Source organism: Peromyscus leucopus, chromosome 6 (genome assembly GCF_004664715.2).
Source record: "Peromyscus leucopus breed LL Stock chromosome 6, UCI_PerLeu_2.1, whole genome shotgun sequence".
Lineage (NCBI taxonomy): Eukaryota > Metazoa > Chordata > Mammalia > Rodentia > Cricetidae > Peromyscus > Peromyscus leucopus.
Window position 1 is genome coordinate 113,335,788 of NC_051068.1, and position 16,734 is coordinate 113,352,521.

The following is a 16,734-nucleotide window of genomic DNA, read 5'->3' on the forward strand; positions in this document are numbered from 1 at the left end:
GCATGGGCTTGCACTAGTCACTTCCTAATGTACGTGCTTTGATGTGGTGCCATCTATGATGAATCTTCCACTGCCTGCTCCCATAAAAACAGTTTCTGTTTCAATTTCTTGGTGACAGGCATGATTTGCCCTGTCCTGGCTCTGAGCATGAGGGGGAAATGTGTCTTTATGATCATTAAATACAACAAAAAAGAACCCATACTTTTAATTGTCTTCTGGTACAATTAATTCAGCTCTTTTCTTGCTAATATTTTGTAATGAAAAATAAATAAACTCAATGACGATCATGGCTTTTTAGCTTCTCCATTAGATAGTCAGTACTAAAATGGAAGACAGCTGTCCCCCTGATAAGTGAAGCCAAAAAGCATGTGTTACTTTTATCATTTGGCCTAAACTATTTTATTAGACAATTGTCAGGGTACCAGTAATGATGTCTTTTCAGTCATTTTGCTAATTACAAAATGATCATGCTCTGAAGTTTGGGACTAATAAAGGACATTCACAACTATGTAAAAATATGGTGTGCTTTTTTTTTTTAAGTACAGCTTCAAGAAGTATACATGTGTAATTTCTTTGAAAATGACATATGTTAGAATTATGGCTTGGTGGTAATAAAGTAGTACAGTCTGGTCATACAGCTGAATAAGAGAAAAGCAACAAATATATTGACAAATAATACTCGATCCAGGGATACCAGCAGGTATAAACCAGGAAACATCAGCAAGCCAGAAGCCAATGGAATGAACTAGACCCAAACTGTCAGTAGGTAGGCTAAAGATATGGGTGTCCTGTGTCTATCAAGTACTTAAAAGGCTGTACGGTATGCTATGACAAGGCTGTGAAGAGGCAGGAACTATTGTAGCTGTCTGATGCCTTATGTGGGTTTTATTGAGGATCTCATTATTGATGTATGTGTTATGTGATGGCCTTAGTTATTTCTCTCTAAGGTTGTACTAGATACACGTTCGAAGGCCATGTGAATGTCTTGAACGTCTGATGGCTAGTGATACCTGGGTGTTCTAGAGCCAATTAATGTATGGTCTGGATGGTTACATTCATACGCTGGTGTTCTAGCCTATGTAATTCCAGGCACTTGGTCATGGATAAGCTATTCGTCTAGACAAAATGATCCTTCCTGTGAGAGTATTACTATCTAGCCATTATGACTAATGACTGTCTGATGAGCTTCGTTCAGGGGTACATTATGGGTATTTCTCCACGCACCTATCGTATATGTATGGCCCTCTCGGCGGATGGACAACATGATACTCACTACATGAATTTTAAACATGGCTGCGTTCATGACGATATATCGGCCCATCAGAAGTGTCAGTATGCATCGAGATTTCTCTAGCTCGCTCGCATCACTTACCACAGCTTTCCTTTGGCAATCTGTCTATGTTTTGTGTGTTGGAGTCGAGATGAACTGAAACTGGTTCGGGTTATAACTCAAATATCTTACCCATGAGCTAAATTAAGATAATGGCTCTGCTGAATAAGCAGCTATTCTGAGTTCTAGCACTCGCATTTCTGATAATTCTGTTAACTAGCTATAACACAGCACCAGTATTGTAGGGTGTCTGGGTGCTATGGTGCTTCCTTCATATGGCAGCTCTGGGTTGGGTATCTTACCTTTTTTTTTTATAGTAGAAGAAAAATAATCGTGGCTAGAAATAGAAGCTATAATACTATCTCATTTATTTATTGATATAGTTGTTGAGTATGTTTCCTCTTATCTGTCTTGATTGCAGTTGCCATGGAGTTGAAAAGATAATGTTGTTGAGGGAATATGGTGTTAGTATGATATCTAAGTGCTGGCGAGTTCCCTCTAGGTATAGGGAGAGATTCGGTAGATATTACAGCACCATCTCAAAGTGTGTAGGAGAGGACAGGTTTGAGGAGAGCGCGTGTTTGCACTTAGAGCCGAGAGTGAGGATGCTGCTGATAGTTGTAGTTTATAGCGACGGCCAGTCTGGGCTAAAACAGAGTGATTACCAGCGCGCAAGGCTGTCTGGCTTCGAAAGTACACAGAATGACACCTTTCACTTCCGGTGCTCGGAAAAAGGAAAAAAGAGCAGCGGACAATGATACTATGTCTTTCGTATAATCTAGATGCTATCCTGGGTATTTGTGGTAGGATTTACTTGCTCTCAATGGTTACTCGTCTGTCAACCATCACGAAAAGACAAATACACGTGCATTCTGTATTTTTTATCTCGCTTGTTGTTGCATTTTTCGCTTTGACAAGAGAGCTAACCTGATACATTTATAAAGGGAAGAGAATAATAGTTCGAATATTTACTTACATATCCAGATTTACGTTTTCAATATAGGGAAGGCATGGGGAATGCATCTAAAAGAATGAGGTTTCAGACGTTATTTATAAGATGTTCAATGATTGAGATTGAACAAAATGCTATGTACCGAGCTTGTTTGCTCTCAGCTAGTAGTATGTCATTAGTATGCTTTCTCACTATTTCTCCGCTCTCCCGTTTAAGAAGAGGCATTAGGCTTTGTGCACTCTACTCTCATTTATTTGTCATGAGTTATAGTAACACCTGTCTACATATAAGAACGCTTCGGGCTAGCACTTTTATCTTATCTTCAATTTTTTTTGAGGATAATGAATCTTCGGAGACATACTTTTGGGACTTCCCACCATCGATTCTACCCAATCACACCATGACCACCCTTCTAAACTTTGGCTTTATCTCCTCGCAGAGTAGGATTTTCTCGTTTGGACTAAATTGTAGTGGCACGTTCTCTTACACAGGTGAGGATTCGTAGGAGATGTGGTCATAGGTGTGGATAGTCCAGTGATGATCGCTGTAGTAGTAGTGCCGTAGGGTACGCATTAGTGTGTGTGCTGTTGCGTGTGTCTGGTGTGGTGCTGAGTAGTATGGTGGAGTTGGAGTGTAGTGTGTAGGAGATGCTTACGTTTGATAGACAGAGTGTTCTAGGATAGTATTTATAGGTGTGGATATTTTATCAAGGGTTTGTTCCTCCTCATATTGTATGCTTATTAATATTGTCGTTGATGCACAGAGACACAGAGGTTATTACTTCCATTTCTCTCAGCACCATGCTCATGTAACGGGACAGTCGCTATGTGTCGACATTTACTCTAAGGTAACTTATTTCTTCACCTGTTGCGCGCTTGTGGCATAAGCCACTCTCATATTGATAGTCTGGCACTTCATTCTATTTATAGTTATAAGATTCTACAAATATATTGAGTCTAGCGAGGGAAGAGTTTCAACCATTAGTCTGTGTTCTAATAGACGCAGATATAGCTGAGAGCTGTTTGTACAGTAGTGGTCGCAAGTTAAGATAAACTTACATCGCGCTCACTCATAATACTGTACATCTAAGTCTCAATGACATAGAATGTGCTAGAAGTATTCTGGTCTGTTTCACTTATTTCTCTAGGATTTGTTGAATACCCAAAACGGTCGGTACATTTTGAAGTAGGAAATCTATATCGTTGAGCAAAATACAAGCCAACGCCCTGCGCGGCAGAGCATATAGATTTGGCCTTATTATAGCTTGGTAAGCTTAGGAATACAAGGTGACTCATAGCACTTCTTCTTCACAAGTGTTCTGGCCTCATTAATAATAGCAGCAGCAGGGTTAAGGGACAGATGTAGAGGCTCCAGTACGGTTCCTCATTGCATCGCACCACTTGTTAGAATGGAGTTCACCCATTCTCCCAATTAGACTTTATTATACTCGCACGTTGTTTCGTGGATACTTATGTTTCTACTCCATACTAGCAGTTCCATACGCTTGGGGATACATATGGCAGGCATCCTGCCTTCGAGGACCGAAGAGGAACTGGCCCATCCTCTTGCGGTCACTATTGCACAGACTGAGGAAGGTGGTAGTTAAACAAACACACATTTTGACACACACATCTGCTATCTACAGTGGAGGTGACCTCATCTGGAATACTTCATGTCTCACACCCATGGATGCTGGCCAAACAACTTACAGATACCACATAAACTAGCACGTGGCAATGTCATATACCTTTTCAACTGAAGGCTTTTCCATTCAATCCATTGACCCAAGCTTCCAATTGGGTCAGAGTCCAAATTGGGGAGATTTGCCTTTTTATGAATCAGCATAAACTGGGTTCTCGAGACATAGCTAAGAACCTTTCGCTTGAGGTGTCCACTTGTGAAAAGGCCCTTTGTTTGTGAAATCGGTTTTGTTTAAGAAATTTTTGATTGTCAAGATACATAGCGAAAATATTGAACTTGATTTACTCCAATTTGCAGCATGGGAACGTAGTTATGAACTCCCTTCTTACAGTATTGTTTGGATGGAGTAAAAGTTGTTATGAGACAAGATACATGGAAGTAGTAAGTAATAAGTTAATACAGATTATAAATTGTAAACAATGTATAATTAAGGCAGCTTCTGTTTTAGCCCCTGTAAAACTTTAATTTTAGGTATTACTGGTGCAATTTGCCTTATACTAACATTTATTCATTTAGCCAAATATCTAAGAGTCAATTAAGAAGAAAGACTAAGAGTTAGCATGTGGATTGAATCAGCCACTAAAGTGCACCAATCGAGCATGGAAGAGAACGATGCCCACACTCCGCTCATGCGCGTGACCAAGATTCTAGCAGTTGCTAGTATGTACCTCTTTGTTTGGATATACTGATAGAACAGAGATCTCATTTTCATGACTATTTTTGTGAAATATCCTCGTACACTCGGCATTAAGTTGAGATATGGGAGGCCCCTGTCAGTCTTAGCACGAGCTAAAGCAGCAAGATATGCGCACGAGATCTGGTCTACGGATTTCTGATGTGGGAGGAGTAGATAGAACGAGATGACTTCAGATTTTTGGCATCAGGGCATGACCCTTCTCAGTTATAGCACCTTTGTGGAAGATTACGAGACAGCATAGAACAACATCTGGCACGCACAGGAAGACGTGAGTTTGGGACCTAATCTCCTGCTCTGGCACTGTGTTAGCTATTATTTGAGGGTTGCTAGAGGTGGATAGCAGGTGAGACCACATCGAGGTGAGGCGACCATTAGAGACATGAGGAGCCTATGGTGTACTCGATGGAGCGATCTCTTGTTCGCAATAGAACAAAATTCTCTATAATTCGAATGTTATACATGATAAAGAAGGAAGGAGGTGTACAGAGAAGAGACGGGGAGGAGTCTGCAAGTACATGATGTTGTGTCTCTCAGATATGTACGGGAAACCCCATAAATGACACCCGAGTATCGAATAGAGTTGTTTAAGGAGAGCATATAGAGACTATGTGTCTTGGAGAGCTAAGAATATTCACATGCCAGAGGCTCAATCGGGAGTGGCGAGGTGCTCGTACCTGTAAGTACTTCATCAGAGGCTGTGGATTGTTGTGTGGAAGGAGGAGAGTCGCTAATTACGCACCCACAATGGACTTCTGTCGCCGTAGTCACTGCTCAGTATAGCAGCTTATATTACGCCACAATCAGGTGACTAAGTCTCAGAATTATTGTGAGTAATCAGACCTATATACAGTGAGTTACAGAGCATGCAGTATCTGTGACCAATTAGCATTTATTCAGCAGTGCGACTGTGTGATACTAGAAGAAGATATCACTACAACCATATAATGATATGTCAGAGACGAGCTTAATAGGAATACCATTCTGCACACAGATATTAGGACTATGGTATATTTGTATATACATGTGGCACTATTTCAGCGAGTCAGACGAATCGAGCTCATCTGCTCATTACGACAAAGTTTACAGCTTTCCCAATTCAATTAACTGTGGAACTCAGAAATGTGAAGCATGTGAAATAAAAGCACACTACACAGACAAATGCGGTTTCTTCACTTGACAACGGCATCTAACGATATATAACAAGCGCACGCTCACGACACCATCACAGCTAGACACTTTCTTTACACGCAATGGTTGGTTTAGGTAAGATTCACGTTCTTGGGCTTATTATAGGAGCGCTGTATTTGGTCTTACGGTATTCTCTCATGGTGGTTAGCGAATCTTTTATACAGAGAGAGAGCGGAGGCAATTTTGTGATAGCTAGAGGACGAAGGCAGGTTTATAGGGATTTTTTTTTTCTTAAAATGCAAATTTATTGACGGTCAGATCTTCCTGTATCCATATCCATTCGGTTCAGGATCGCTAAGAGGGCATTTGAGTGATGGTTCATTTTCACCATTGTATATGCCTTTCTACCACTATTTGAAGTGACATTACAGCACGCTCACATGCTTCATCAATGGGTCATCGTCTGGTGTCTGTCTTAACAAGCACAGGGGTCTAACTCTCTGGAGGTCATACGCTGACTGTGGCAGCACTGAGGGAAGGAACTGTTCTAATATGACTACAGTCCTCCGCCTTGTACTCACACTCCATTACTTTCTAGAATATTTTCTCATCGTCCACACTGTATGTTACTGCATCACTGTGGCCCTCGGATAGCCCAGCTTAACTTCCCGCTCTCTTCACTAGCGCACCTAGCTATCGTGCTCATTTCTCAGGTCTCTTTTATTGCGCACCAACAGCAGGAGGAAGCAGGACAAGTACATCAGGTGTGCTCGGCAGCTAATCTACGCGTATTGTGAGCGCATGTGTGTGGAACAGACAGTTCGCATCATATCGCGATTGATTTGGAAAAGCACTGCGAAAATCTTTGCAGAGAGGATTAATTCACGTTCACATATCACCCTTTCTTATACATATGTTATTGAGTATGGAGTTCGAGCAAGCAATGAGAAGCACACCATTGTAGATCGTATAGGTGTATCTTTTACATAGGTTAAAGTATATTCTATTAGTGCACCATGCGCAACACACACAACACAAGGCACGCACACAACGCACGCACGCCGTCGGGTAACCTACAATCAGATAGCAACAACTAGAGTGAGCCTCCGCACGCATATCGAATGACTACACTCCACAGTTATAGTCCTGACGTCCTCTCTATGGATCTGTCTGAACCACTGGGATTAACAAGCATGTACGACATGCTCAGCATCTTTTTTTTCTACGTTGATTCTGACGGTCAAATGTGTATATTTGTCTCTCACAGTTCTGTTTCCAGATAGAAGGACACGTAATCAGTGTACGATGACTTGAGAGCATCTACTTAGTCTGGAGCTACTTCAAGATGAGAATAAGGAGATTACGACGCCAACTAGCGTACTCTGACTAGGATAATTCTACACCATGAAACTGTGTCTCTCGGACAATAGTGGACTAGGACTGAAGTGATGCACGCTAGATCACGACTACGCGGCAAAGTAGAGACTCTGTGATCTAATGGAGACTTTAGTGTGAAATTGAGGACCTTGCTGACATGAGCTTCTTGCTATCAGGAGCTTATGGTGTGGTGTTAAAGCTTGATGTTCACGTATCAGTCAGACGCATAGAGAGCACGCAGCACCAGGACAAAAAGCCAGGGGCATTGCCATTACATCAGATGAATTCTGGAGAAAGCTCAACGTGAGAGAGAGTGCTAGCTGAAACAAGGTAACACCAGTGAGGTCTGAATTGGTAGGGAAACACGTAGAGGAAATAGACACTATAGCCAGACAGCTTATTTTTCATATGTTGCTAAATATATAGAGTTATTTACACCACTATATCTCCACTCTATATCATCTGGTGTAACATTGTTCACTCGACAACCCTAAATAGCAGACCTATTTTCCACTTGTTCATTTATCTAATGTGAATATATAAACTTATCACTAGTATAACTGTATCAATGATTATAATTATGTCTAGTATTATATCGTACTCTATCACTGATTGCAACAATAGACAACATGATATTATGCACTACTCTATGTTTATTGAGGTTTCCTTCCTAGTTAGTTTTATCTTTAATGCTAATGCAACATCAGGTCATTTATTCCATGTTTAATAATTAAATAGAATTCACCACGGCAGGGTTAATTAAGATTTGAATGAGATATTTTTACTATTCAAACTCCATCACTAGTGTTATCCACTCTTCAATGTATACGTTGAGAGAGATTAGCAGATAATAATCCCAACATCTAAATCGGCTACACTCCCTCAGAAACTATGTAGCCATCGAAGTTCTTTCTATCTCATAGAAGAAATGCTTTGTTTTTGAACTCCCCGCTTTATTTCACCACTACTAGAGAATTAAACGCTCTTTCCCAGCTTATACAAAGCTATCTATTACCCTCACTCAGTAGTCTACTATTGAGCGTAGAGTTGAGACGTTAGTGTAGGTTGGCACCCAGAGGCACACACCCAGAAGCAAGCAGAGCTGGGCTAGCAACACAGCCTGCACCTGTCAGATTCCGAGCTTCTAATTAAATACAAAGTGTACTCTTCAGCTCGCCACATCTGCAAGTAAGACGTGACTGATATATAAGGAAGTCTCTGAGTGGTGGTCAGTCACTCAAGCAGTCAAAAGTGGACCGGGTCGACGTTACTATCACTATTATAGTGAGATATCTTTATCTCCCACCATCTATCTCATTGATCTCACAGAACGACCAAGAAATTAGGAGGACGCATAGAATTCTTTGTTGGTGAATTGACAGCTGGGTCAATCATTGCCGGGATGGAAATCCAATGTACCATGGTAACAAAATTAGAGCATATACCAAGCACACCTCTAGTGTTGATTTAGTAAAACCTCAAGTTATCAAAATAAAATTCTAAGAATGAAGACATCAAAGTTAGAAGAGGTGGGTTTCTTTATATCTTCCAGATCTCTCACATTACTACGCTTGTATTATATCACACAGTTAAACATAGGCAGGGTTGACAGACTCACTAGGTCCAGAATCATATGGTCAAATTTAGGTTAAAGTATGGACATTCTGAGTCTTATGAGGTCACCGAGTTTCAGAGTATTAATATGAGATATCGCAGTAGTAGAGGGATACTGGATGAGACCTGAATGCTAAGCATACACATAATGATATACTCGTTCTCCTGCAGTAAGCCATATCGAGGAATTGGCTACTATGGTGGATAAAGAACGTGACAACTGAGAGTGTGAATATAGACATAGAGTTCATAGGCTCTAGGAGATTTAGTGAGAAAAGAGTTGCGGAGAGAGAGATCTTGGCTAGTAAAATCGACCGCCTGGAGAAAGACAACGTCCTTCATGACTTTGGCCATTGGAGTTCATCTTTTGTAGATCCAACGACTCTTATATTCTATTAGCTACTGAGAGTAGGAGCAAATTACTGTTGTGCTCTACTATATTCAGTATAAGTGTAACTCTATGCTATTACCCAGCACTAGGGATGAGAGGCTGGGGGATTCCTGTGAGCCAAATGCGCTACAGGAGTTAATATACTTCCTCCAGATTTACATTGGGCATGGCTACATAGTGAGACGCTGGTCCTCAAAAAAATATTTATTTTTATTTTCAGTGTTGTGGGAGGGAGAGTATTGCTGTATACATGCGCAGGGACCGTGGCAAAGGTCAAAGACACTACTGGTCCCGTGGAAGCTATGTGAGTTGTCTGCTGGGTGCTAGGATAGCCAAACTCAGGTCCTCTGTACAGAAGCAAAATGCTCTGGACCATCTCTACGCAGCCCCCTTCCTGGTGCTTTTGAAGATTGTTTTTTTTAGTTTATGTGTAGGTATATAGTTAATGTGTGGATACATGTATAGCCAATGTGTAGCGAGACGCAAAAGTGGGCATTCAGAGCCAGGATGCTGGAGGTTAGACAGGCTGAATTGTGAGCTGTCTAAAGTGGGTTCCAGTTTCCGCTGGAGAGGAGCGGGAAGTGCTCTGGACTTCTGAGGCCATCGTCATCGCCGTCCCTATATATCCCTGGGGTTCATCAATGCATGAGAAATGAGACAGATGACTGATAGGTGAACTACCCACATTCTTAGCAATCAGGGCATTTTTAAAAACAGATGTATCAGAGCTCTGGAGGGTTGTAAGTGATAGGGAGAGTGATTCCACCTCCTGCAGCAAACCAGACAATAGATGTCCGGACTGGAGATGTTCCTGCTTCATGTGAGGAAAGAGGGCATGATGTTTCATACTAAAGCATTAGACAGCCCTACAAAGGTCTAGAAGATTCTAAAGACTTAAAAGGTAAATTACAAAACTGCCCAGAAAGAGAAAGGAAATAGGCTAGAAGCCAGCCATGTAGCCACATAATCACGCAGTGCCATATCAAGTCTTTTATTTTTTTTTTTTTTTATAAACATTCTAATTGATTAACCATCAGGGGGTTTTCGAGGAGTGGAACGATAGAATAAGGGTGCTCGATGGACCTTCGAGTGCGGCAGGACTCCTACCCCACCCCGCGTCACAATCTGCCCTTGCAACCTCACCCAAAAGCCAAACAAAATTTAAAACAAAAAAACAAACAAACAACAAAAAAAAGCATGCTATTACTAAGAAGGAGAAAGTATAGAGATGACAACCAGACACGACAAGTATAACACCTTGTGCGAGAGAACAATATGATAAGAAACTCAGATGGAGCCACGAGGAAGATCAAATTGAACATTGTACCTCACTATTCGAATATGAGATGTATCATATGCAAAGTGTTGGAACGTCGTCAAATGGAGGTTAAAGGATCATCAGTCTGGTTGGAGGCCATCTGTTCTATATCCAGTTTCTACACAGATATCGAAGGACAATATGGCCTCCTCATACAGCTTTTATATGATCATCTTAGGGTGTTCCCCTCATGGACCATTGCACACACACATAAAAGCTGCGCTCTTCAGTTTGTCATACATAGTGAAACTTTCCTGGGTATGAGTTACCTCTCTGCTTGTGCTCTCACATCTTCTCACTCATTCTTCTTAATAATCACACGAGCACTGACACGCTTGGAGGTGTGCCATGTTGCTATCGTGTTTTTGTGATGGCCTCTATCTCTTGGATTAGACGTTTGTTATCGCCTGGGAGAGAGTAAAAGAGAGACTGAGTGATGTGGTCGGCATATTAACAAAGCTGTTCTCTATAGTCTCATCTACACACTAGAAAGGGTGCTGTGCATCACCTCACGACCCGGCTAGCACTCGAAATCAGGTTACTGAGCTATGCGAAAGTGATTTGCGAGAACAGCTGCAAAGCAATACGATGTGTAAGCATTTTGCTCAGAGAGTACTACCAAAGATCTCTCCTTTATTCGTGTGCTGTGGTGCAGATAGCAATCGATGCTCGACGTTCCTTCTCGTGAGTGCATCTGATGGAAAGGCATAGTGGTATGAGCGCAATTCCTCACCTAATTCAGCTCAGCTGCGTCCGCAAGCACCATTGAATAGGTAGGCGGGGCTCGGGCATGGCACTTCACTTCACGAGTATAATACACGCTAGATTGAGCCAGGATTGGGGCATGGCTGAGCATGATAGCCACGCTGCTCCTCGTCGCTATGAGTACGAGACCACGTGCGACTATCACCCCACCTATGACCGATCCCTGTGTGCGCTCACACCACGCGCCACCACTCACGCACCACACCACAGCTGAGTAGACCACAGACGTCGACACAGCCCTCAGCAGCAGCTTGGACCTGGAAATTGCCATGGACCCAATGGTGGCAGCACACTATTGGACATCTCAGGTACGAGGCGGTAGAGCCTCGTCGCGTGGTCGCGCACAAGCAGGAGCTTCCCATGCAGCTGGTGAGCGACATCCTCCGCACAACTGCACGGAAGCTTTGGAGCAACGTGGACAGCTATGGAGCCATCTCTCGGTTCTGAGATGGCCGTCAAGCGTGCAGGATTATAACAATCAAATGCCTCACAGACATGGATACCTAATAAGACGAGCCATATTGATCCTGTTCTAATGTATCACTGTATTGTCCGACCATCAGCGATGTTAGGCAGTCAAAACAGCGCGAGAGAAAATAGCTTTTGCAACTAGGACTGTTACACATAGGCGCACGTGATGAGTTAACACACATTACGTTTTCTTCTACACACAAGTATCGCAAGATAGGAGACAGTTAGTACTCGCGGTCTGATCCATATGAGTCCTTACAGTTTATGTGCAAAGAGCGATGACCTTGCAAAACATCTGGCCTGGCTATATAGGATCTGAACGATCTCGCACGAGCCACACTCGCACAATCACACTCGCAGGCCACACACACCCAACACCTACGGCGCTCATCTCATCAAGAGCACTAGACATTCGCGACACACATACAACTCTCACCCATGCACAGTGTTCTATGGTGATCCACACTCCATAGCAGATCCTGAAGACCGCGTGAGTAGCATATATGAAAGGAGTTCTCCTTATTAGGCTCTCTCAAGTCTCACAATGATCACATGGTTCGAATTGTAACACACAATTGGTTAACCTTTTGAGTATTGAGCATATCATGGCCGTATGATAGAAAGGGCCTATTTGCTCAGAATCGCTAAGATTATAATTGGAACATATACCGCACTATATAGAATAAGCGTAGGTGAAACTTGTCATGATCACAGTAATGAGACACTCAAAATGTTGACCAACTTTGACACTCAATATATCATAGAGACCAGCACGGACAGAATATATCGGTCATGTGAACAAGAACAACAAGTTTAAAAACCAGCTCTAGTTAGCTTAGTATGATACCATCTATCGGAGTTGCAGACACACGACTGGAGGCTGGGCTACAGCACCATAAAATCTACACTCTCACCATACGCGAGAACTAGCACGATGTAAAGGCAAAAAGTTTCGAACGCTACAGGCTACAATAACTTCACTTATGGGGTGAGAGGGCGGAGGCACTATGCCAGGAGGGTAACATACAAAACACAGCAACACACACACACACGACACACACACCACACCCGTCCCCAGAAAACTTTTAAACAGGCCTCCTCCTGGCCTTTAGTGATGACTAGGAGCCATAGATCTCTTCTTCGACCTGCCTTATCTGCTTTTAGGGCCCTGGAAGCCAACGAATCTGAGTAGGCATCTCTCTGTATTGAGGATGGAGTAGTGCGCGTGTGCTCTATTTCAACATCGAGACCTTGGAGCGAGAAGGAGTGGCAAGAACAGTCGCAGTTCGATGGTGTACAAGCTCACGCATGAGTTAAACTTGCTCGATCTGGTGCTTAGGAACTGTAAGCGCATCTACTCACATTGTAATACCAGCAATCGTCATTCTTCACCGACCAGAACCATATAGATAACTCACATCACTGTCGAGCGCGCCGGGTGTGGCACTCTCTCTTCCATCTCGCCCACCTGCCTTTAAATCCCGCATTACACTCCAGCGCGGCAGGGGCATATGATACTCATACATAATCTTGGGAGTATAAGGCGCTAGCCTAACACCTATCTGTGTTAGCTCACGTAACCATGAGTTGCTAGGTGAAGCGCATGCCGGGCTACAACAGCGTACTAGTTTGGTGCGCAGCAGGCCATTTCTACATAGAATCCATCCAAATATAGAACCACAGGAGGAGACGATAGAACACAAAAGAGGCAACAAATGATTTGGGTGAATACAATAGTACTGAACAGCATGAGAGTGCATCCACTTCTAAGAGTGTCAACTGAAGGTCTGAGTTTCTCGCTTTCCTTCTACTGATTCAGAAGTAAAGCTTAGAGATATTGAGAGTCCAAGTATTTCATGCACATGAGAGTTAAAAGAAGACATACAGTAGTAAAGCCACGCGAGTCGAAGCTTAAAAGGCCTGTGAGAACATAGTTATATCAGTGTTAAGAGAGAGTATAGCACATATAGACACAAAACAAGCATTATTTGAGATAGAGGAGGATATACATCAGCTCACCAAGAATATATCCATAGTACTAAGAATTCTAAATAAGAATAACGAGACGCACAGCCTTGACTGAGTGTGAGAAGATCATAGTCTTCCCGGAGAATCACAGATCTTGACCGCACTGAGGAGTCTGAGCATTCTCCGCAGTAGTTTTTTTTTCATTCTTATAGAACTCTCTAAGCTACTCTACTTGAGCCATATCAGGCCACCGCACGTATATTGTCAAGATTAGCAGAAGCTGAGATCAGTCACATACGTTCTTGAAATCTGCTAGTGTACCAAGCAGCTCAAACCCTACTTGAGAGTACTCATTTGTACGCTAAAAGCCTCTGTGCGTACTATACGGCAAGTCACTGTGCCAGGCACGGAACTCGCAGCCATGTCTATACCATCACCTCTCCCATGTTGATGTATTCTATCTCAACCTTCACTACCTAAGCTATTTACTCATGATATATACTAACTGGACAGCAATGTGTTTTTTCATATTGCTATGGTCTGTTATACAGTTCAGTACAGGTGACAGAGAGATCCTCGACCATGCAAGATACCCTCAGCAAGGGGGACCAACACACTGGTAACACTTCATTCTCTAAAAGAGAGACACGCTTCACAGCAGAGAGATAGCGACAATTTATGTCTCTGTCTGAAAAGTAGCAATCGTGCTTTATATGTGTATTTGAGATTATGTAAAGGTATGGCTCTAATCTCAATATGGACCACTTGATAATATTGATTGATAAGAGTAAGACACTTTGCACTCACTCTATCATATGTTATGTGTGTGATGTTGCACAGCATGATAGATTTTTGAAATAAATTATCACCTACAGAGCAGTGAGAGTTACATAAATAACCTTTGAGAGATATATCACACTCGTATGTCTCATGTGTTGAGGAGATCGCATCACACATATATAGGTTGTCTATATCCCAGAGATATTAGGGAGGCAGTCTCCAATCGACACAAAAGAGAGAGTGCTGTCACTCAAGTAGATCATCTAACAAGCCATGAGATAAACAAACATCTCATGAAAGAGAGAAGAAACAATTATACGAGAGAATACGATCAATAAATTGACTGCTTTAAAAGGTTTATTCACATCGAGATTAGATGGCTGAAGCTGAAAAGGCCTTTGACAAAATCCAACACGAACCTTCCTATCAAATGACTAAAGAAAATTGTCAGAGAGATCAGGTCGTGATACACTAAAGGAACTCACTCTATCCTTTATTATTTATATTCTCTCTGTAATATTACACACGCACACTAACACCCGTTAGCTGGAGTTTTATTCCCTGCTCTCACTCTGACATGTCTGTCTTCTCAAATATATCTGGTAGGACCTCTATTGCAGATTCCAATTTCTTTCGATACCAGTAGCACCTATAATATAATTAATCCAATGTTCCCTACTTGACCACGCGCTGTACACTCAAGCTCAGCCACTATGCAGAGAGCCTCTTCCCACGACACTCAACCAGTTCCACATGTGGATTATGTGCGCTTGTAGAGAACTCATCATTATCACTCACACGTAGGCGACTCAACAGAGGCCTAGAATATCTGACAGAACTTTTTGAGAAGCAGGGAATTTTGAGGAGACTGTCCTACTTGTTTTAGCAAAGTTTGGTAGTTGCTTTTTTTTTTTCTTTTTGTTTGTTTGTTTGTTTTTTTCATCCTGCTGGTCGCCAGTTGGACAGTAGCTGTCACCAATTGGGCAAGGGAGTTTCTTTGCCTACAAGGCTAGTTTTGCATAAAGAAAACAAACTCATATGGAGATTCTTTAATCCCATCATCTTCTCTGAGTAGATTGGTGCTACTGGAGCAGACATCTCACTGTCATGAAAAGCTTAGGTTATTAAACATATTAAATGCCAATATTCTGTAGGTTTTTAAAGTGTTGAAGACGCACCTATCTAAATTATCTGTTTTATGACCTTGGAAACATAATCTAACTTGAGTTAAGTTTGAACTATTATAGATGACTATTAATCTGTATTTTTAATTATATATTACATTTTTAATGAGTTGCATAGGCATAATACCACCAAACAAAGAGTAAAAATATATACAGTATAACAAATTAACTTTAAATTTGTATCAATATACAATAAATCCTAGCAATGTAAAAATATTTAAGGACTTTACGTAGTGTTCCTTTTGTGAGTTTAGACAAGCTACAATTATTAATTAAATGCTATTTAAAAACACCAATTTCAGTTTATCCACCTGCAAATTAGATCCTGTTGGGGCCTATTTATCCTATAGCTACTGCGAGTGTTTCTTGCACTTGGCCAGAGAGACAGCGAGAGATTTCTTGCACATATTAAAATGTGTAGTATATGATGATGGATGGTACAGAAAATTCTGTAACCATTAATCTCACATTTTAATGATCATATGAAAGACACCTCATAACCTCCTTTTATATTTGAGAGTGTGAGGAGAATATGTGAGGGTTATGGCTAAGAATGTAATTACTTAATGCACTGTTGGTATTCCAGTGGGGGTCGACATGAGTGTTAGACTATTCTTCTAACTATATTCTACACAAAATTTAGACAAATCGGTCAAAGCGTGTTCTTGTGGGAGTAGTCTGTCCGCGAGGGCTCGCGACGGATACATCAGCCAGCAGCCGCTTGAGAAGAGAGCTGAGAGTGTATGGATGTTGAGATGGAGGGGCTGACACGAGTAACCACCCATTGTGGATTCTCCATTGGGTAACATAATGTGAGTCCTTTGAGTCTGAAAATAGCAAAACACACTTAAGTAGAGTGCTATCACACATAGACACCACTAAGCGATTGAGAATGACACAGAGAGTGAGAAGGTGAGCAGAAAATGGAAGCAATGCATGAGACTGTGCATTGTATTAGTTCAATGGAAAGTCACGCTATAACAATTAGAGACTAAATTTTTGTGTATATTGCAGAGCATGGAGTCACTGTGTAGAGCTACATGTTACATCCACAGAGA